This window comes from Mobula birostris, chromosome 32, assembly GCF_030028105.1.
Source record: "Mobula birostris isolate sMobBir1 chromosome 32, sMobBir1.hap1, whole genome shotgun sequence".
Lineage (NCBI taxonomy): Eukaryota > Metazoa > Chordata > Chondrichthyes > Myliobatiformes > Myliobatidae > Mobula > Mobula birostris.
Window position 1 is genome coordinate 25,104,478 of NC_092401.1, and position 23,219 is coordinate 25,127,696.

A 23,219-nucleotide genomic window follows, 5' to 3' on the forward strand; every position below is an offset into this window, starting at 1 on the left:
TATTGGCCCCCATGAAGACCTTTTCACAACAGTGAAGAAAAGAAAGCTGAGATGGTATGGCCATGTAACAAGATCCTTGACCTTGCTAAGACCGTTCTACAAGGAACTGCGGAGGGGGAAAGAGAGGTAGACAGAGGGAAAGATGGACAGACAACATTAAAGAATGGACAGGGAAAACATCTGCAGTGACCCCGGCTCTGGCACACAACCGCGACAGATGGAACAGACTGGTGCCAGGCTTGCCATGACGGCGCCCCAACGACTCCACCAGGAGTTTAGGGCACAAGGCAAAATTGTAGGAAGGAAGTGGAAGCTTTAAAGAGTCTACAGTGGAGATTCAAGCAACACACACAAAATGCTGGTGAACGCAGCAGGCCAGGCAGCATCTATAGGAAGAGGTACAGTCGATATTTCGGGCCGAGACCCTTTGTCAGAACTAACTGAAGGAAGAGTTAGTAAGAGATTTGAAAGTGGGAGGGGGAGGGGAAGATCCAAAATGATAGGAGAAGACAGGAGGGGGAGGGATGGAGCTAAGAGCTGGACAAGTGATTGGCAAAAGGATACAAGGCTGGAGAAGGGAGAGGATCATGGGACGGGAAGCCTAGGGAGAAAGAAAGGGGGAGGGGAGCACCAGAGGAAGATGGAGAGCAGGCAAGGAGTTATTATGAGAGGGACGGGGGGGGGGGGGGAGAGAGGAGAAATAAATAAATAAATAAGGGATGGGGTAAGAAGGGGAGGACGGGCATTAACGGAAGTTAGAGATGACAATGTTCATGTCATCAGGTTGGAGGCTACCCAGATGGAATATAAGGTGTTGTTCCTCCAACCTGAGTGTGGCTTCCAATCTGTCTAAGTCCCTCTGTAGCTTCTCCGCTTCCTCAAAACAATTTGCCCCTCTACCTAACTTTGTATCATTCAAAAACTTTGCAACAAAGCCTCAATTCCATCATCCAAGTCATTAACATACAAGGTAAAAAGAAACAGTCGCAACATAAATCCCTGTGGAACACAACTAGTCACTCGCAGCCAACCAGATAAGGCTCCCTTTATTCCCACTCGTTGCCTCCTGTCAATCAGCCACTGCTTTATCCATGCTAATATCTTTCCTGTAATACCATGGGCTCTTAACTTGTGAAGTAGCCTCATGTGTGGTACCTTGTCAAAGGCCTCCTGTAAACCCAAGTACCCAACATCCACTGATTCTCCTTCGTCTATCGTGTTTGTTATTTCTTCAAAGGATTCCAACAGATTTGTCAGGCAAGATTTTCCAATGAGGAAACCATGCTGACTGTGGCCAATTTTATCACGTGCCTCCAAGTTTCCTGAGACCACATCCTTAACTCCAACATCTTTCCAACCACTGAGGTCAGACTAAATGGCCTATAATTTCCTTTCTTCCGCCTCTCTTTCTTCTTGAAGGGTGGTGTGACATTTGCAATTTTCCAGTCTCCCGGAACCATTCCAGAATCTAGTAATTCTTGAAAGGTCATTACTAATGCCTCCACAAACTCTTCAGCCACTATTTTCAGAACACCGGGTCGTACACCGGCTGGTACACCCTATGTACGACTTATCTACCCTCGGACCTTTCAGTTTCCCCAAGAACCTTCTCCTTAGTAGTGGAAACTTCACACACTTCTGACCCCTGACACTCGAATTTCCAGCATACTGTTGGTGTCTTCCATAGTGAAGACTGATGCAAAATACTTATTCAGCTTGTCCACCATTTCTTGTCCCTCATTACTACCTCTCCAGCATCATTTTCCAGCGGTCCAAAATCCACTTTTGCCTTTCTTTTACACTTTATGCATCTGAAGAAACTCCTGGTATCCTCTTTAATATTATTGGCTAGCTTACAATTATTATCTATCTTTTCCTTCTTAATGACTTTTTAGTTGCTTTCTGTTGGTTTTTAAAAGGCTTCCAAACCGTCTAACTTCCCACTGATTTTTGCTCTATTATATGCCCTCTGTTGTTTTTATGTTGGCTTTGACTTCTCTTGTTAGCCACAGTTGTGTCGTCCTGCCTTTAGGATACATCTTCCTCTTGAGGATGTATATATCCTGTATCTTCCGAAATGCTTCCAGAAATTCCAGCCATTGTTCTTCTGCCATCATCCCTTCCAGTGTTCTTTTTCAATCAATTTTAGCCAGAAAGAAGCCGGAAGAGAATTGAAGGGAATTTGGAAAGGCAGGAGGAGCTATGCAAGGTCCCTGGCAAGTAGGATTCAGCTAAATCCCAAGGCATTCCATGCCTACACCAAGAGCTAGTGGGATGGGGGGGGGGAGGAACCACACAAGGATGAAGGGGGAAGGGGCAGCAACATTTGCTTGGATGCAGAGGATGTGAGTGAGGTACTTAATGAGTACTTTGCTTCAGTATGAACCAAGGAAAAGGATAAAGAGGGCCAGGAGATCAGTGTTGAGTGTATAAATATGTTAGGGCGTTTAGAGGTCAAGGAGGATGAAGTGTTGGGCCTCCTAATGAATATTAAGGTGGACGTCCCCAGGGCCTGATGGGATTTACCAAGGTTATTGAAGGAGGCAAGAGAAGAGACTGCTGGGCCCTTGCCCAGTATCTTCATCTCCTCACTAGCCACAGGCGGGGTCCCAGAGTACTGGTGAGTGGCTCTATTTAAGAAGGGAACAAGGGAAAACCATGGGAACTATAGACCAGTGAGTCTTACGTCAGTTGTAGGAAAATTGCTGGAGAAAGTTCTTAGGGATAGGATATATGAACTTTTGGGAACCCCTGGCCTATTTATGGAGAGTCAGGATGGGTTTGTGCACAGCAGGATGTGCCTTACCAACTTGATTGAGTTTTTTGACGAGGTGACAAGGGAGATTGATGAGAGTAGGGCAGTGGATGTTGTCTACGTGGATTAATAAAGTGTTTGACAAAGTCCCTCATGGGACGCTAATCCAGAAGATTAAGATGTGTGGGGCCCATGGCAAATTAGCTGCTTGGATTCAGAACTGACTTGCGCATGGGAGACAGGGTAGTGGTTGAAGAGACTTATTCGAGCTGGAGGTTTGTCATTACTGGAGTTCCCCAGGGATGTGTGTGGGATCTCCACTGTTTGTGATGTACATAAATGACCTGGATGGAAATGTAGATGGGTGGGTCAGTAAATCTGTGAATGATACCATTGTTGGTGCAGATGTGGATAGTGCAGAAGACCGGCAAAGAATACAGCACGATACAGAGCAGTTGCAGATTTGGGCTGTGCAGACAGAGATTAACACAGATAAATGTGAGGTGTTGCATCTTGATAGGGCAAGTGCAAGGGTACAGTACACTGTTAAGGCAAGATCCTTAACAATGTTACCAGGCAGAGAGATACTGGGATCCAAGTTCATAGCTCCTTGAACTTGCTTTTATGGAATGCTTGCTTTTGTTAGTAGAGGCACTGAGTTCAAAAGTGAGGTGGTTATCATAAAACTGGCCACATGTGTGGGCACGTGGCCAAGTGGTTAAGGCATTGGTCTAGCGACCTGAAGGTCATGAGTTTGAGCCCCAGCCGAGGCAACGTGTTGTGTCCTTGAGCAAGGCACTTAACCACACATTGCTCTGCGACGACTGGTGCCAAGCTGTATGGGTCCTAATGCCCTTCCCTTGGACAACATAGGTAGCATGGAGAGGGGAGACTTGCAGCATGGGCAACTGCCGGTCTTCCATACAACCTTGCCCAGGCCTGCACCTTGGAGAGTGAAAACTTTCCAGGTGCAGATCCATGGTCTGGCACGACTAACGGATGCCTAAAGGTTAGACCACATCTGGAGTACTGTGTACAGTTGTGTACACTATAGAAAGAATATTAAGGCTTTGGAAAGGGTACAGAAGAGGTTTACATAGATGCTGCCTTGTTCACTGGCCATGTGCTATCATGAGAAGCTGGATAAAGTAGGGTTGTTTTCTCTGGAGTGCCGGAGGCTGATCGGAGATCTGATAGAGGTTTACAAGATTATGAGAGGCATTGATAGAGTGAACTGAGAGTATGTGTTTCCCAGGGTTGAAACGTCTAATACCAGAGAGCATGCATTGAAGATGAGAAGGGATAGGTTCAAGGGGGTTGTGAGGGGTAATTTTTTTTCCCCTCTGAGAGTCATGGATGGAATATGCTCCCTGGGATGGCAGTAAAGGCAAATACATTACAGGCTTTTAAGAGATGTTTGGATAGGCACATGGATATAAGGAAGATTGGCATGGTATAAGCAAAAGGGATCAGCATTTCGGTGTATTTCTTTTTTCCTTTTTCAATCTTTTTAATAGTATCATAATGATAAAGATTAACATAACATAGAAATCATACAGAGTTATTGGGATTACATAGTTGTAATTGTCATATATAAATATAAACCCAATTAATACATGGATATTAAACCTCCCAATCTTACAGGATACAAATATTAGATATAGACAAATTAACATCAAAAAAGAAAAAAAAATATGCTCCAAAAAAAAACTAACCTAACAAGATAGACCAACTAAACTACAGGAAAAAAAAAGACATGGGCTGTTATGAAACATAAAAAAAAACCATTACTGTCGTTGACTCTGCTCCCCTCAACATATACTAAAAAGAAATAGAGTAGGTTTGGAAAAGGTCAAATTACATCATATGAAAATATTGAATAAATGGCCTCCAAGTCTTTCCAAATTTAATAGAGGGATCATAAATAACACTTCTAATTTTTTTCTAAATTTAAACACAACATAGTTCGAGAGAACTAACGAAATGTGGTGGGAGGATTGATCTCTTTCCAATTCAGCAAAATGGATCTTCTGGCCATTAGTGTAAGAAATGCAATCGTCCGACAAGCTGAAGATGTTAAAAGATTTGGTTCTATCACTGGTAAACCAAAAATTGCAGTAATAGGGTGGGGTTGTAAATCAATACTCAAAACAGTTGAAATAATATCAAAGATATCTTTCCAGTATTTTTTAAAAGAGGACATGACCAAAACATATGAGTTAGAGAAGATATCTCGGAGTGACATCTATCACACATAGGATTTATATGAGAGTAATAACAAGCTAATTTATCCGTAGACATAAGAACCCTATGCACTACTTTAAACTGTATCAACAAATGTTTAGCACATATAGAGGATGAATTAACTAATTGAAAAATTTTTTCCCAGTTTTCAATAGGTAAAGTAATCTTAAGTTCCCTTTCCCAATCGATCTTAACTTTATGAAATTACGTCCAGACATATCTAATAATTATATTATAAATGTTTGCTATTACACCTTTCTTTAAAGGATTTAAACCTAAATTTTTTTCCAAAATATCCAATGAACATAAATTCGGGAAGGTAGGAAGAACAGTATTTTAAAAATTTCTAATCTGTAAATATCTAAAGAAATGGGATCTAGGCAAATTGTATTTGTTAGATAATTGTTCAAAAGACATGAAACATTTATCCAAAAATAGATCACAAAATCTTAATATACCTTTAGTTTTCCCAGCCAAACAGGCTTGATCCATGATAGAGGGTTAAAAAACAAATTAGATATAATAGGACTTGCTAGAATAAATTGATTCAACCCAAAAAAATTTTGAAATTGTAACCATGTTCGTAAAGTATATTTTACTGTTGGGTTAACTATTTGCTTATGCAATTTAGCAAGAGAAAAGGGAAGTGAGGTCCCTAAAATAGAACCCAATGAAAACCCTTGTAAAGATTTAGATTCAAGATTTACCCGATGTGGACTTGAAGTTATGTCCAAATCCCATGACCAAAATTTTAAATATCAAACATTTGTTAGTATTTGATTTGATGTTTAGCTGGGTCAGCACAACATTATGGGCCGAATGCCTGTTCTTGTGCTATATTGTTCTGTGTTACTCCTTTCACATGCCTCTGTAATTCCCTTTCCTCCTCTGACTACATCCGACTTTAGCTTCTCCTTTTCAAATTTCAGTGTGAATTTGATCATACTGTGATCACTTGGTCCCAACGGTTCTTTTTCCTTGAGCTCTCTAATCAACGCTGGATCATGGCACAACACCCAGCCCAGAATAGCTGATCCCCTAGTGGCATCAACCACAAGCTGCTGTGAAAAGACATTTAGTCGGCATTGAAGAAATTACCCTCCTTGAGATCCACCCCTCACTGTAATACTCATAAACCCCAAACCCCTCGCTGTAACACTAACACAACCCCCACGCTTCACTGTAACACTGACACCCAACACCCCTCACTGTAACACTGACACACCTCCACACCCCTCACTGTAACACTGACACTCCCCACACCCCTCACTGTAACACTGACACCCCCCCACACCCCTCACTGTAACACTGACACCCAACATCTCTCACTGTAACACTGACACCCACACCCCTCACTGTAACACTGACACAACCCCCACACTTCACTGTAACACTGACACCTACACCCCTCACTGTAACACTGACACACCCCCACACCCCTCACTGTAACACTGACACCCCCACACCCCTCACCGTAACACTGACACAACCCCCACACTTCACTGTAACACTGACACTCACACCCCTCACTGTAACACTGACACTCCCCACACCCCTCACTGTAACACTGACACCCCCCCACACCCCTCACTGTAACACTGACACCTACACCCCTCACTGTAACACTGACACCCACACCCCTCACTGTAACACTGACACAACCCCCACACTTCACTGTAACACTGACACCTACACCCCTCACTGTAACACTGACACACCCCCACACTTCACTGTAACACTGACACCTACACCCCTCACTGTAACACTGACACTCCCCACACCCCTCACTGTAACACTGACACCCCCCCACACCCCTCACTGTAACACTGACACCTACACCCCTCACTGCAACACTGACACCCACACCCCTCACTGTAACACTGACACCCAACATCTCTCACTGTAACACTGACACCCACACCCCTCACTGTAACACTGACACAACCCCCACACTTCACTGTAACACTGACACCTACACCCCTCACTGTAACACTGACACACCCCCACACCCCTCACTGTAACACTGACACCCCCACACCCCTCACCGTAACACTGACACCCCCACACCCCTCACTGTAACACTGACACCCCTCACACCCCTCACCGTAACACTGACACCTACACCCCTCACCGTAACACTGACACCCCCACAACCCTCACTGTAACACTAACACAACCCCCACACTTCACTGTAACACTGACACCTATACCCCTCACTGTAACACTGACACACCCCCACACCCCTCACTGTAACACTGACACCCCCACACCCCTCACCGTAACACTGATACCCCCACACCCCTCACTGTAACACTGACACCCCTCACACCCCTCACCGTAACACTGACACCCCCACAACCCTCACTGTAACACTAACACAACCCCCACACTTCACTGTAACACTGACACCTACACCCCTCACTGTAACACTGACACCCCCCACACCCCTCACTGTAACACTGACACATCCCACACCCCTCACTGTAACACTGACACCCCCACACCCCTCACTGTAACACCGACACCCCCCCACACCCCTCACTGTAACACTGACACCCAACATCTCTCACTGTAACACTGACACCCACACCCCTCACTGTAACACTAACACAACCCCCACACTTCACTGTAACACTGACACCTACACCCCTCACTGTAACACTGACACACCTCCACACCCCTCACTGTAACACTGACACCCCCACACTCCTCACTGTAACACTGACACACCCCCACACCCCTCACTGTAACACTGACACTCAACACCCCTCACTGTAACACTGACACTCAACATCCCTCACTGTAATACTGACACATCCCACACCCCTCACTGTAACACTGACACTCAACATCCCTCACTGTAACACTGACACCCCCCACACCCCTCACTGTAACACTGATACATCCCACACCCCTCACTGTAACACTGACACATCCCACACCCCTCACTGTAACACTGATACACACCACACCCCTCACTGTAACACTGACACAACCCACACCCCTCACTGTAACACCGACAGACCCCACACCCCTCACTGTAAAACTGATACATCCCACACCCCTCACTGTAACACTGACACATCCCACACCCCTCACTGTAATACTGACACCCAACATCCCTCACTGTAACACTGACACATCCCACACCCCTCACTGTAACACTGACACCCACACACCCCTCACTGTAACACTGACACCCCCACACCCCACACTGTAACACTGACACAACCCACACCCCTCACTGTAACACTGACACATTCCACACCCCTCACTGTAACACTGACACATTCCACACCCCTCACTGTAACACTGATACATCCCACACCCCTCACTGTAACACTGACACCCAACATCCCTCACTGTAACACTGACACATCCCACACCCCTCACTGTAACACTGACACCCACACACCCCTCACTGTAACACTGACACCCCCACACCCCTCACTGTAACACTGACACACCCCTCAATGTAACACTCTCCGATACACGCCACACCCCTCATTGTAACACTGATACACCCCACACCCCTCACTGTAACACTGATACACCCCAACCCCTCACTGTAACACTCTCCGATACACGCCACACCCCTCACTGTAACACTGACACAACCCACACCCCTCACTGTAACACTGACACTCAACATCCCTCACTGTAACACTGATACACCCCACACCCCTCACTGTAACACTGATACACCCCACACCCCTCACTGTAACACTGACACATCCCACACCCCTCACTGTAACACTGACACCCAACACCCCTCACTGTAACACTGACACCCCCCCACACCCCTCACTGTAACACTGACACACCCCTCAATGTAACACTCTCCGATACACGCCACACCCCTCATTGTAACACTGATACACCCCACACCCCTCACTGTAACACTCTCTGATACACCCCACACCCCTCACTGTAACACTCTCCGATACACCCCACACCCCGCACTGTAACACTCTCCGATACACCCCACACCCCTCACTGTAACACTGATACACCCCACACCCCTCACTGTAACACCCTCCGATACACCCCACACCCCTCACTGTAACACTGATACACCCCACACCCCTCACTGTAACACCCTCCGATACACCCCACACCCCTCACTGTAACACTGACACCCCCCCACACCCCTCACCCCTCACTGTAACACTGACACCCCCCACACCCCTCACCCCTCACTGTAACACTGATACAGCCCACACCCCTCACCGTAACACCCTCCGATACACCCCACACCCCTCACTGTAACACTGACACCCCCCCACACCCCTCACCCCTCACTGTAACACTGACACCCCCCACACCCCTCACCCCTCACTGTAACACTGATACAGCCCACACCCCTCACCGTAATACTCTCCGATACACCCCACACCCCTCACTGTAACACTCTCCGATACACCCCACACCCCGCACTGTAACACTCTCCGATATACCCCACACCCCTCACTGTGACACTGATAAACCCCACACCCCTCACTGTAACACTGATACACCCCACACCCCTCACTGTAACACCCTCCAATACACCCCACACCCCTCACTGTAACACTGACACCCCCCACACCCCTCACCCCTCACTGTAACACTGATACAGCCCACACCCCTCACCGTAACACTCTCCGATACACCCCACACCCCTCACTGTAACACTCTCCGATACACCCCACACCCCTCACTGTAACACTGATACACCTCACACCCCTCACTGTAACACTCTCCGATACACCCCACACCCCTCACCGTAACACCCTCCGATACAGCCCACACCCCTCACTGTAACACTGACACACCCCACACCCCTCACTGTAACACTCTCCGATACACCCCACACCCCTCACTGTAACACTGATACACACCACACCCCTCACTGTAACACTCTCCGATACACCCCACACCCCTCACTGTAACACTGACATACCCCACACCCCTCACTGTAACACTGACACACCCCACACCTCTGGCTGCAACACTGCAAAGCTCCTCTCTGTCTCTAGCAATGACTGTAACAGCATATACCCTTCAATGTGAAACAACCCACACCTTTTACTGTGTAACACCCAACACACTTAAACGTTAAACCTCACACACTCCACTCCAGCACCATTTTAGCTCTCCACACTGTGAAACAACCAACACCCTTCACTAGGACACTCCAAAACACCCTACACTGTCTAAAACAGCCTATACCCTTGACTGGGACACTTGCTGACAGAATCCACATCCCACATTGTGTGGCTATGAGAGGTGTAACAGTCTCCTCCCTAACACACCACCCTGATGATTCAATACTCATTGTAATGTTATACCATTGCTGTAATACTTGCTGACAGTCTCTGAAACAATCCCCGTTAGATGCCAGATGTTGTGCAGAATGGGGAAACAGCCAGCAGCTTGTACAGCCCACACAGTTTGGGCACCTGACTGTATGGCACACAGCAATAGTGGCAGATACTAGGCCAAAGCAGCCAGCAGAACTCACAGAGATTCGAGTGGGGAACCTCAGCCAACGCCAGGTGGAGGAGGACAGCAGAGGCAGTGCCCGGAGTCTTGTGCAGCTCTGTGGTTGCTGGCACTTTCCTCACTACTCCTGAGAGCTTGTGCTTAAAGCTGATGTCGGATGCTGCAGGAGTACTGAGCAGTCAGAAGCGAGACTTTCAAAGGAAAAAAATTTAAATTTAGGCTGATATCCTCCACCCCCAGGGGTTACTCAGAATCTCGAATCTTTGGTCCAGAAAGCAGTATCACAGGTAGATAGGGCGGTGAAGAAAGCATTTGGCACACTGGCCTCCAGTTGTCAAGGCAGTGAATTTCAGAGTTGGGAAGTTATGTTGCAGACTACACTTAAAAAGTTTTTCATACAGCTTTAGACCATACGATAATAAGACATAGGAGCAGAACTGGGACATTTGGCCCATCGAGTCTGCTCTGCCATTCCATCATGACTCAACCGCATTCTCCTGGCTTCTTCCCATAACCTTTGACGCCTTTACTAATCAGGAACCTATCAACCTCAGCTTTAAATATACCCAATGAGTTGGCCTCCACAGTCTCTGTGGCAATGTTTTCCAGATTCACCACTGTCTGGCTAAAGAAATTCCTCCTCATCTGTTCTAAAGGGACGTCCTTCTATTCTGGGCTGAGCCCTCTGGTCCAAGAAATATTCTACACTGTTGGAAAGATCCTCTCCACGTTCACCCTATCTAGGCCATTCAATACTTAGCAGCTTTCAATAAGATTCCCCTCATTCTTCTAAACTCCAGCGTACAGGCCAAGAGCTAACAAATGCTCCTCATATGTCAACCATTTCATTTGCACGACCATTCTCGTAAACATCCTCTGGATCTTCTCCAATGGCAGCATATTCCTTTTTAGTAATGGGTCCCAAAACTGCTCACAATACTCCAAATGCAGCCTGAGCTATGAGCTGCAAAGTCTTAGCATTACCCCTTCCTGTTTATATTCTAGATCTCTTGAAACGAACGCTAATCTTGCATTTGCCTTCCTTACTACAATTCAAGTCAAGACAGGATATCATCTCCATTTTCAGCATTGTGGAACAGAGTGATCTTGGGGTACACATCCATAAATCCCTCAAAGTTGACGTGCAGTTTGATAGGATGATTAATAAGGCGTTTAGTGTGTTAGCCTTCATTTGTCGGGGGAATGAGTTCAAGAGCCGTAAGATACTGTTGCAAATCTATAAAATACTTCAACCATCAGGCTCCTGAACCAGCATGAAAAAGTTCTCTCAGGCCAGCTCTGAGAACTATGGACTCATTCTCAAAGACTCTGTAACTCAGGCTCTCAACATTTGTTTATTTACATAGTTTGCCTTCTTTTGCACTTTGGGTTGTTTGTCAGTCTTTGTGTGAAGTTTTTCATTGGTTGAATTGTATTTCTCTGTTCCACTTTGAACACTTGCAAGAAAATGAATCTCCAGGCAGCATATGGTGGCACATATGCAAATTACTTTGACTTCAACACTAGTTAGACCACAACTGGATTTCTGTGTTCATTTCTCATTGCTTCATTATAGGAAAGATGTGGAAGCTTTAGAGAGGGTGTAGGGGATATATATAAATGAAGGTTCGTTTTTCTCTATCTCTGTCTGCCTAGGCACAAACCTGGTTTCTGTGTCTCTTTCCCTGCATTGGCTCCAAGTTTCTTTTAAGAATTACTGGTGAGCAAAGCTTTCACGCCTTAAGAAGGGTGATGCGATCCACTTCTTGGGGATTTAGTGAGATACTCTGGGAAAATGCAGTGTTCATTGCATTGTTTAAACCATCTCGGCCTGAAACACTGACTCTTTATTCCTTTCCATAGACGCTGCCTGACCTGCTGAGCTCCTCCTGCATTTTGTGTGTGTTACTCTGGGTTACAGACACATGTCTCTTGGACACCCTTACATAGGAATGAGTTCCCATGGTATCATTAAATTCAGAAGTCCATTGTACATATATAAGTTTGTTCCTATGAGTGTCCAAAGTCGTTTTAATAGATTGATTGATCATTCATCACATGCACCAAGATACAGTAGAAAGCTTTGCTTTGTACACCATCCATATAGACCACTTCATTACAACATCACATCAAGGTAGCATAAGGAAAGAATAATAACAAAATGTAGAATATTTCTCCATTTTTAGCTATTGTTATTTTTTTTAAAGTCAGTCTGCTGTGTTTTTGATGCCATTTTTACAATATTGCGGGTAACATACTGAGTGCTAGCCAAAGGGTTCCAAAGGGTGGAACATTATCATAGCAGCTTTACAGCATTAGCAGTCAGGGTTCATTTCCTGCCGCTGGCGATAAGGAGTATGGACATTCTCTCCATGGTTTTCCTCCAGGTGCTCTGGTTTCCTCCCACAGTCCAGAGGAGCACAGTTTGGGTTTAGTTAGTGTTGGCCAAGGAAGCATACCAACACTTACGGGCTGCCCCCAGCATATCCTCTGACTGTGTTGGTTATTGACACAAAATAGTGAATTTCACTGTATGTTTCTATGTACATATGACAAATAAATCTAATCTATGCCACTTTTAAAAAAACTTACGGAACTTGTTCATTACCAAGATTTCACTACATATGTCAGTGATGACAAACCTGATCCTGATTCCGTCTTGGAGCCTGCCCGCACTAAAGGACAACTGTGCCCTAGCTCGTCTCTTCTGAACTGCTGCAAACCCTGGCTTGCCTGGGGTGCCGACAGGAGCTGGCAGAGGGTGGGGACGGAGAGCGGCAGGCAGGGTCGCGTCACCGTCTGGTATGGAGGGGCCACTGCACTGGATGAAAAGAACTCAATCATGGGCACCAGCCTCCCCAGCATCAAGGCCATCTTTAAAAGGTGGCAATCATCATTCAGGACCCCATCACCCATGCCCTCTTCTCACTGCTACCATCAGGGAGGAGGTACAGAAGCCTGAAGGCACACACTCAATGTTTAAGGAACAGCTTCTTCCCCTCCACCATTAGATTTCTGAACAGCCAATGAACCCATGAACACTACCTTGCTATTTATGAAACAACACACATAAAAGTTGCTGGTGAACGCAGCAGGCCAGGCAGCATCTCTAGGAAGAGGTACAGTCGACGTTTTGGGCCGAGACCCTTCGTCAGGACTAACTGAAGGAAGAGCTAGTAAGAGATTTGAAAGTGGGAGGGGGAGGGGGAGATCCAAAATGATAGGAGAAGACAGGAGGGGGAGGGATGGAGCCAAGAGCTGGACAGGTGATTGGCAAAGGGGATATGAGAGGATCATGGGACAGGAGGTCCGGGAAGAAAGACGGGGGGGGGGGGGACCCAGAGGATGGGCAAGGGGTATATTCAGCGGGACAGAGGGAGAAAAAGGAGAGTGAGAGAAAGAATCTGTGCATAAAAATGAGTAACAGATGGGGTACGAGGGGGAGGTGGGGCCTTAGCGGAAGTTAGAGAAGTTGATGTTCATGCCATCAGGTTGGAGGCTACCCAGACGGAATATAAGGTGTTGTTCCTCCAACCTGAGTGTGGCTTCATCTTTACAGCAGAGGAGGCCATGGATAGACATGTCAGAATGGGAATGGGATGTGGAATTAAAATGTGTGGCCACTGGGAGATCCTGCTTTCTCTGGCGGACAGAGCGTAGATGTTCAGCAAAGCGGTCTCCCAGTCTGCGTCGGGTCTCGCCAATATATAAAAGGCCACATCGGGAGCACCGGACGCAGTATATCACCCCAGTCGACTCACAGGTGAAGTGTTGCCTCACCTGGAAGGACTGTTTGGGGCCCTGAATGGTGGTAAGGGAGGAAGTGTAAGGGCATGTGTAGCACTTGTTCCGTTTACACGGATAAGTGCCAGGAGGGAGATCAGTGGGGAGGGATGGGGGGGACGAATGGACAAGGGAGTTGTGTAGGGAGCGATCCCTGCGGAATGCAGAGAGAGGGGGGGAGGGAAAGATGTGCTTAGTGGTGGAATCCCGTTGGAGGTGGCGGAAGTTACAGGGAATAATTTGCACCTCTTCCTAGAGATGCTGCCTGGCCTGCTGCGTTCACCAGCAACTTTGATGTGTGTTGCTTGAATTTCCAGCATCTGCAGAATTCCTGTTGCTTGCTATTTATGACTCTCTTTTTACACGATTTATTTAATTGATATAAACATATAGTGGATTTTGGTTAACTGGGACACATCAGGACCAATACATTTCGGCCCAATTAAGTGGCTGCCAAAGTTTCATGGAAATAGTTAAATAAATATAAAAAGACTAACTACCATTTAACTAACAAATTATGTATTTAAATGAAATACAGAATAAATTAGAACACTACCAAAGCAACTATAAAACTGCGTACTAATTCCTAATAGTTATCAATGGAAGAATTCATTGTGTTCTCTGACATGTTCTTTTCATTGACAGCAAATGAACAAAATCAACGCAGATCAGCGCTAAGTAGCAACAAATACGCAGACACCTGATTGTGGACTGCCTTCAACCAGTGCTTTCAACGATTGCATCCTCAAAACTTCACTTTAATTATAACATTCAATTTGATTGTTGATACCTTCAAACTCTTCGTAATTCGTAACTTGTTGAAGTAGTGAAATTGTTTTATTTTCACTCCTGGACATTCCCGGCATCTCCAAGCCTGAATGGTTGAATTTGCAGTGAGTAAAACTGTTCTGAATTGTCTTACTGTTTCTTACTTGCCAACTGTCAGTGACACAAATCACTGCTTTTTGAACACAAACGCACACAAGTGACACTATTTAAAAACTGTTTACTCTAAGCGTGGTCTAGTGCTTAACAGCCAGAAGACATGCACGCAACTGAAGCTAGTTAGAAACTGTTCAGCAACAGTCTCCTGTCCCAAATAAATGAAGGGAACCATGGCTACTTTCTCAGTTTGTGTTTGTTCTTTTAAGAGTTGTCCCAAATAAGCGGCTGCCCCGATAAACTGATGGCCCAATTAACTGGAATCCACTATATATGCATACATATTTCTTATTGTAATTTATAGGTTTTTATGTCCTTCATTGTACTTCTGCCACAGAACACCAAATTTCACGACATACGTCAATGCTATTAAACCTAATTCCAATTCTGCACAAGCAAATGTAATAACAATACGTACTCACTCACACGTATGGTACTAATTAAACCAGCTTTTCAAGGCATATGCAGCACGCGTGGGCTGCTTCCTCAGAGATGCCCATGTGCACACTGCATACCACAAGCCTACAGGGACACTGCGGAAGCCGCTGACATACTAACAGAAGCTGACGATGTGTCCTCTGCTACCAAATCTCTCCCACTTGCAGAATGCTCTCTGCAACTTACAAGCGAGGAAAAGGGCATTTGAACTAGCTTCATGACAAGGTGAGTGTGGATTGAGAGCAATCACAAAAGGTCCCAGCAACGCAATCAGCATCAACGTCATTATGAGCCGTGTCATTGTCAACATGAATCCCTCAATACACACGGTCACCGCAAACAACTCAGCGGGAATTCTCACTCCCAGTGTTGTGCTCCTGGGAAGGTCTCCTCTGTTGAGGGAGAAATCCACACAATAACTTTGGTAGACTAAACATGGCAATTTAGATGCAGCCAATGGGTACAGAGAGGAGGACTGTTGCCTGCAGGGTTAGACCAGAGAACCTTCATTGTGCCCCTATGAGTAAAAGGATTGAGAAGAAGCTGCAGAAGAGATGACAGGCTCAGAGAAGCTAATTAGGTATTTTCATTCAAGATTCAAGTTTATTTATTACGCGTAGATCGAAAGATACAGTGAAATGCGTCATTTGCATTAACAGCCAACACACCCGAGGGTGTGCTGCGGGCAGCCTGCATGTGTCGCCCGCCACACATTAGCCAATGATTCAAGGATGAAGACAGCAGGTTGATCATATTGGCAAGAAATTTATGGAGATGTGGGGCAGTTTTTTTTTGTCCAAAGAGAATCACAGAATCTCTTCAGCAGAGCAGGAGGCTGTTCAGCCCATCGAGTTTGTACTGGGTCAATGCAAGAACGATCCAAGTCCCACACTCCTGGCAACTCAGCACAGGCAGGCATTGTTTTCCCTCCTTTCAAGTACTTATCCAGTTTCTTAATGAGCGCCACAGGTGAATCTGTCTACACGCTCCCTCTAGCAGTGCATCGTAGTCAAAGTGTTTTGGTTCTTTTGCCAGTCGTTTTCATTCCCTGTTCTTCAGCTTTGCAATTTCCCAACGCTAACATTTCAGTCTATCTACTCTGTATATATCCAACATAATTATAAACACCTTTTAACCTACTCCAAGATCAATCTAACCCTTCCCTCCCACCATTTTTCTACCATCCATGTGCCTTCTAAATGTTCCTATTGTATCTCCCTCTACCACCATTCCTGGTGGCACACTCTACACAGCTACTACTGTGTAAAAAAAACCACCTCAGGCACCCCCTCATACTTCTTCTCCAATCACCTTAAAGTTATGCCCCCTCATGTTAGCCATTTCTGCCCTGGGTAAAAGTCTCCTATCATCCTGTCTACCGTTATCGTCACCTATCATTCTCCTTCACTCCAAAGAGAAAAGCCCCTAGCTCACTCAATCTTTCTTCATAAGACCTGATCTCCAATCAGGCAGTGTCCTGACAATTCGCTTCTGCACCCTTCTAAGGTACAGTGAAAACCCTCTGTTTTGCATGGCCCCCTTATAGAGCACAAGCGAGCAGCAAAAGAGTGCAGAATAACACGTTACACTTCCAGAGTAAGTTTTGGGCAGGTCGACAATAAGGTGTAATACCACAGCAGGGTAAATCGTGAGGTGTAAAGTTAATCTTTTTGCACTGGGGGGCATTCAATAATCTGATAACAGCAGGATAGAAGCTGTTCTTGACTCTGGAGGTATGTGCTTTCAGGCTTTTGAAGGGAGAAGGAAGAAGTTAAAAATGTCCAGGGTGGGAGGGGTCTTTGATTATGCTGGCTGGATTATTGAGGTAGCGGGAACTGTAGACAGAGCCCACGCTTAATTGACTGAGCATCCAAACTATTCTGGGATAGAGAATTTCAACGATTTCTCCTCATCCAAGTCCGAAATGACCACACATTGACCCAGAGCACAGCTCTCAAGCATTTTGTTGTCTGGACTGCAGAGATCAGCAAGACTGCACATTCTCACTGTACAAAAAACTGGACTTATTCCATCCACAGCGAGATCTCTCTCCTCTCCACCCCACCCCTCCCCTACACAGGCCCCAGATACTGGCTCGGGAAAGAGTACTTGAGTTTACGCAGCACTATGCCCACATTGCTAAAAGTACTTCACAGCACGAATGCCCTTTGTTTGGGAGACTGTGAAACACGACACAATGCTGAAAGCAGCAACGTGATCGAGCACCAGATATCCAAAACACCATCCAGCCGTCTCACACACAGGCGCTGGCAGAGGAGGGGGCCTCCCCTTCCTCTGCAGCCCTGTCTCTGCCTACCCTCTTCCACCTGGATCCAACTATCATCCACCTGCTCGCGCCCCACCCTTTCCCCTTGCCGCTTTATCCTGATGATCCTCCCCTCTGCCTGTCAGTCCAGATGAAGGATCTCCACCCAGAACATCAACTATCCATTTCCCTCCACGAACTTAGGACATAGAGCGACAGTCAGCATCCCAGGCGGTGAAACTATAAAGGATGTCTCCAGCCTCTCAGCCAGCGTTTTCTTGTGATCTTTGCCGTATTCATGAGCATGTGAATGACTGGAAAATGTAATCAGCCAGAATGAATGAAAATTAAAAACAACTGCAGATATGAGAAATCTAAAATAAAGACATTCTGTCTATTTAGCCCATGATCTTAATATCAATTTATACTAAATGCCCTCTGCTTACGTATGTATCCAGCATATCCCTCAATTCACTTCATTCCATGCATCTATTTCAAAGAATTTTAAACTCCACCAAATTGCCTGTTTCCACAACCACCCCTGGTCACCCATTCCAAGCATTGACCACTCTCGGGCATAAAGAACTTGCCCTTCATTTTGCCTTTAAACTCCTGCCCCCACCCCACAACCTTAAAGAGATGTCCTCTGGTGTTTGACACTTTTATCCTGAGGAAAAGATTATGTCCGTCTATCTATGCCTCTCATTATTTTAGGAACATCTGTCATGTCTCCTCTCAGCCCTTGACACTCTGTTATGATGTCGGTGATCTGTAAATACAAACACAAGAGACTCTGCAGATGCAGGAAATCCAGAGCCACACACAGAGACACACACACACACAGTGCTGGAGGAACTCTGCAGGTCAGGCAGCTTCCATGAGGGAATAAGCGGTTGACATTTCAGAATGGGGCCCTTCATCAGGACTGGAAAGGAAAGGGGGCAGAAGTCAGCACAAGGAGGACGGGGAGGGGAGGAATACAAACCGGCAGGTGAGAAGTGAGTCCAGGTGAGGGGGATGAAGTAAGAAGAGGTAAAAGGCTGAAGCAGAAGGAATCTGATAGGAGAGGACAGCGCACCATGGAAGGAAGGGAATGGCACCAGGGGATGGTGGGCAGGTGATGAGACAACAGGGGTGAAAGCATAACCATTAAACCACAAGACTTAGGAGCAAAATTAGGCCATTCTGCCCATTGAATGCTCCATCATTCCATCATGGCTGATTTATTATCCCTCTCAATCCCATTCTCCTGCTTTCTCTCCATAACCTTCGAAGCTCTGACTAATCAAGAGCCTGTCAACCTCCGCTTTAAATATACTCAACGCCTTGACCTCCACAGCCGCCTGTGGCAATGGATTCCACAGATTCAGTGCCCCCTGGCTAAAGAAATTCCTCATCTCTGTTCTAAATGAACTTCTCTCGATTCTGAGGATGTTCCCTCTGGTTGGAGACTCACCCATTATAGGAAACTTCCTCTCCAGATTCACTCTATCTAGGCCTTTCAATATACCACAGGATTCAATTAGATCCTCCCCCCACCATTAGTATAAACTCCAGCAAGTATAGGCCCAGACCCATCAAATGCTCTTTATACATTCATCATTTCAATCAGAATGGGGAATGAAAGGGAGAAGGGGGAGGGGGGAAATTACCAGAAGTTAGAAAAAAATCAATGTTCATGTCATCAGGTTGGAGGCTAACCAGATGGAATACGAGGTGTTGCTCCGTTAGCCTGAGTTTGGCCTCAGCGTGGCAGTACAGGAGGCCGTAGACAGATATGTCAGAGTAGGCATGGGAAGTTGTCTTAGCCCAAAACATTGGCTGTTTATTTCACCCCACTGATACTGTCTCACTTTGTGTATTGTAAACTCAAGTAGTCACCTGGGATTATGATGTAGCAATGATCGAAAAAGGAGGAATTGGCCCTCCAAAAATAGATATGAAAAGGTTGAGATGAATGCCATGGATAGATTCAAATTCAGATTTGTTTATTTATCACAAGTACATTGAAACATACAGTGAAATGTGTTGTTTGTGTTAACAACCAACACAGCCTAACAATGTATTGGAGGCAGCCGGCATGTTCTGGCAGGGACTTAAGGAGAAGGCAGGAAGCACAGCAATAGACAGAGATGAAGTGGTGTTCAGGTTGGGGTAGTGTGGAGCAAGAAAACAAACCAGCAGCATGCTGCTTTGCCTATTTCTACGCTGTAAGCTCTGTGTTACCTCATCTGGAAATCAGAAAGTAGTACTATTTCTGTCTGAGCCTCGAGCCAGAAAGCTGTAGGTTCAGGACAGAACCTTGCCACAGTGAATCTGGCAATGAACCCTATGACATGTTCACTGGGGCAGGGTCACTGACCCCAGAAGGCAGCAGGGCACATAGGTAAGTGAGTTAAAAAAGCACACATGCTATTTCATTGGCCAAGACATAGAATACACAAGCAAAGAGAGGTCACGTTAGAGTTGTATAAAATGCTGGAGAGGCCATAGTTTGAATAACATTCAGTTCTGGTTACCACCATCTTAGACCGATTTGTACTGGATGGCCACTGAGGGGACTTACAAAGATCTTGCTGAGATTCGGAACACTTGTTCACGAGGAAAGGCTTGGGCTATTCCCTCTAAAACAAAAGGAAGCCTAGAGAAAGTTTAGTGGAGGTGTATGAAGTCAGAGAGGCCCAGCTAAGGGGACAGGAAGGACCTGTTTCCCTTAGTGGAGAGGTCAATCACCACGGGCCATAGAATTAAGTTAATTAGCCAAAGGATTAGAGGAGAGTTGAGGAATTTTTTCAAGCCTAAAAGTAGTGAGGTTCAGAAACTGCTGCAGAAGCCTTCACAACTTTTAAAGAGAACCAGGGGGAGTGTTTGATGCTTTGTAAACTTACAAACCCAGCGACAAGAGCCAGGAACTGGGGATAATTTGAATAATTCTTTGGTCTGGTATGAACATCACTCTTGCTGTCCATTTAAAAGGGGGGAAATTGCCTGTAGTGGAAATCAAAGCACAAGCATAAAATGCTGAGAATGAGTCTGATTCATTAAAGAATAAACATTTAAGGCAGTTATTAAAACAAAGCTGCTGGAGGGACTCACTGTGTCTGGAACAATGGATTCAGAATGGACCTGCCCACAGAAGGCAGAGCATAGGGGTGGGAAGGCTGTGGTTCTGACTGGCGGTCTATGACAATGACTGGTGTTGGATGTTGAGTAGAAGAGTCAGGAAGACATGCTGCAAGCTTTGTACAACGTTCATCAGACCAGACTTGGTTCATTTCATCCAGTTCCGATCACCCCATTTTAGGGAGGATATGGAGATTGTAGGGAGTCACTGCCCTGCTGCATTTTGTAAAGGTTACTTTAAGTACACTCAATCAGTACAAGCTAATCTTATGCATGATCATGAAGTGACCAGGCTCGGCCAGCAAAGCATTATCTAAACCAACCCCACTTAAACTATCAGGTTACAGTTGAATGGTGAAGTCGAACCTTGCCAGACCTGTAAAAATGAAGGAAACACGTTCAGCCGTCTTGTATCCAAACAGACACTACGTAGAGTCTACTGCAAGACATTTTCAAAATCGGGCAGAAATTTGGGTAGAAATTACCCTTTACAGGGAACATATTCAGTTTTGAATCAGTAATCTGGAAAGAGTACGGAGAAGATTCTCAGGGTTGCTTCTGAGATAGGCAATATGAGAGGCTGGATGGGCTGCGACTGTTTTCCCTGGAGTGAGGAGGCCGAGGGGTGACCTTATAAAATCATTAGGGGCATAGATAAAGTTCAAAGAAGATTTATTATCAAAGTACAGATATGTGATCATACGCAGCCCTAACATTTGTTTTCTTGTGGGCAATGACAATAAACACAAGAGACCGCACCCAACAGGACAAACAATGTGCAAAAGACAACACACTGTGCAACTACAGAGGGAAAAAAAAAATCACAAAAAATAAATAAATGAGCAGCAAGTATCGAGAACATGAGATGAAGAGTCCTTGAAAGTGAGTCCATAGGTAGCGGGGACAGTTCAGTAATAGGCTGAGTGAAGTTGAGTGAAATTGTCCTCACTTGTTCAAGAGTCTGATGGTTGAGGGATAACAACTGCTCCTGTACCTGGTGGTGTGAGTCCTGAGGCTCCTGAACCTTCTTCCTGATGGCAGCAGTGAGAAGAGAGCATAGCCTGGGTAGTGGGGGTTCCTGATGATGGATGCTGCTTTCCTGCAACAGTACTCCATGTAGTTGTGTTCAATAGTGGGCAGGGTTCATGCTAACACCTAAGGAAGCAGAGACACCGCCGTGTTCTCTTCATAACTGCACTTATAGTACGTGTAGGTGTAGGTAGCATGTAATGCATTGCCTTAAAGCACCAGGTCTAAGATCAGGGTCCGACTCCCACTGCTGTCTGCAAGGAGTTTGTACTTTCTCCCCGTAACCGTGTGAGTTCCCTCCCACATGTCAAAGACATACAGATAATGGTTAGTGAGTTGTGGGCATGCTATGTTGGCACCAGAAGCGTGGCTGCCCAGTACAATCCTTGCTGATTTGATTTGATGCAAATTACAAACGTCACTGTACATGTCAATGTACATGTGATAAATCAAGCGAATCTTTTTTAACAGGTGGATGGCCATAGTCTTTTTTCCAGGGTAGGGGGAGTCTAAAACCAGAGGGCATAGCTGTCAGGTGAGAGTGGGAAGATTTGAAGGGAGATCTGAGGGGAGGTTTTACTCACACACAGGGTGGTGCGTACATGAAATGAGCTGCCAGAGGAAGTTGCGGAGGTGGGCACAATTACAACATTTTAAAGGTATTTGATCAGGTTATGGATAGAAAAGTCAAAGCAAACACAATATCAACGTACATATGTCTCACCTTATACGGTACTAACTTGAGATTCATTTTCTTGCAGGCATTTTCAGGAAAAGACCAAACACAATAAATTTATGAAAAACTACACAGGAAAAAAAGACCGACAAATGATCAACGTGCAAAAGACAAACAGTACAAATAAATAAATAATACTGAGAACATGAGTTGTAGAATCCTTGAAAGTGAGTCTATTGGTTGTGGGATCAGTTCAGTGTTGTAGTGAGTGAAGTTATCTACGCTGATTTAGGAGCCTGATTGGTGCAGGGTAATAACAGTTCCTGAACCTGGTGCTGTGTGACCCAAGGTTCCTGTACCTCCTGCCTGATGGCATTAGTAAGAAAAGGATTAGAGACATTTGGGTCAAATGTAGGGCAATGGGACTAGCTCAGACAGATACCTGGACTGGCATGGATCAGATGGGCTGAAGGGCCTCT

At 45.6% G+C, this 23,219-nt stretch overlaps 1 long non-coding RNA gene across 1 annotated transcript in view; it reads left to right on the top strand.

The window, feature by feature from the left end:
- The window catches only part of LOC140191172 (uncharacterized), a 28,682-nt gene extending 5,799 nt beyond the window's left edge, over nt 1–22,883 (top strand). Inside the window, exons 2-3 of the long non-coding RNA XR_011883770.1 lie at nt 14,912–15,159; nt 22,826–22,883. This is a non-coding gene — a long non-coding RNA (uncharacterized lncRNA). The remainder of the gene's footprint in view (nt 1–14,911; nt 15,160–22,825) is intronic.
- The last annotated feature ends 336 nt before the right edge of the window (nt 22,884–23,219 follow it).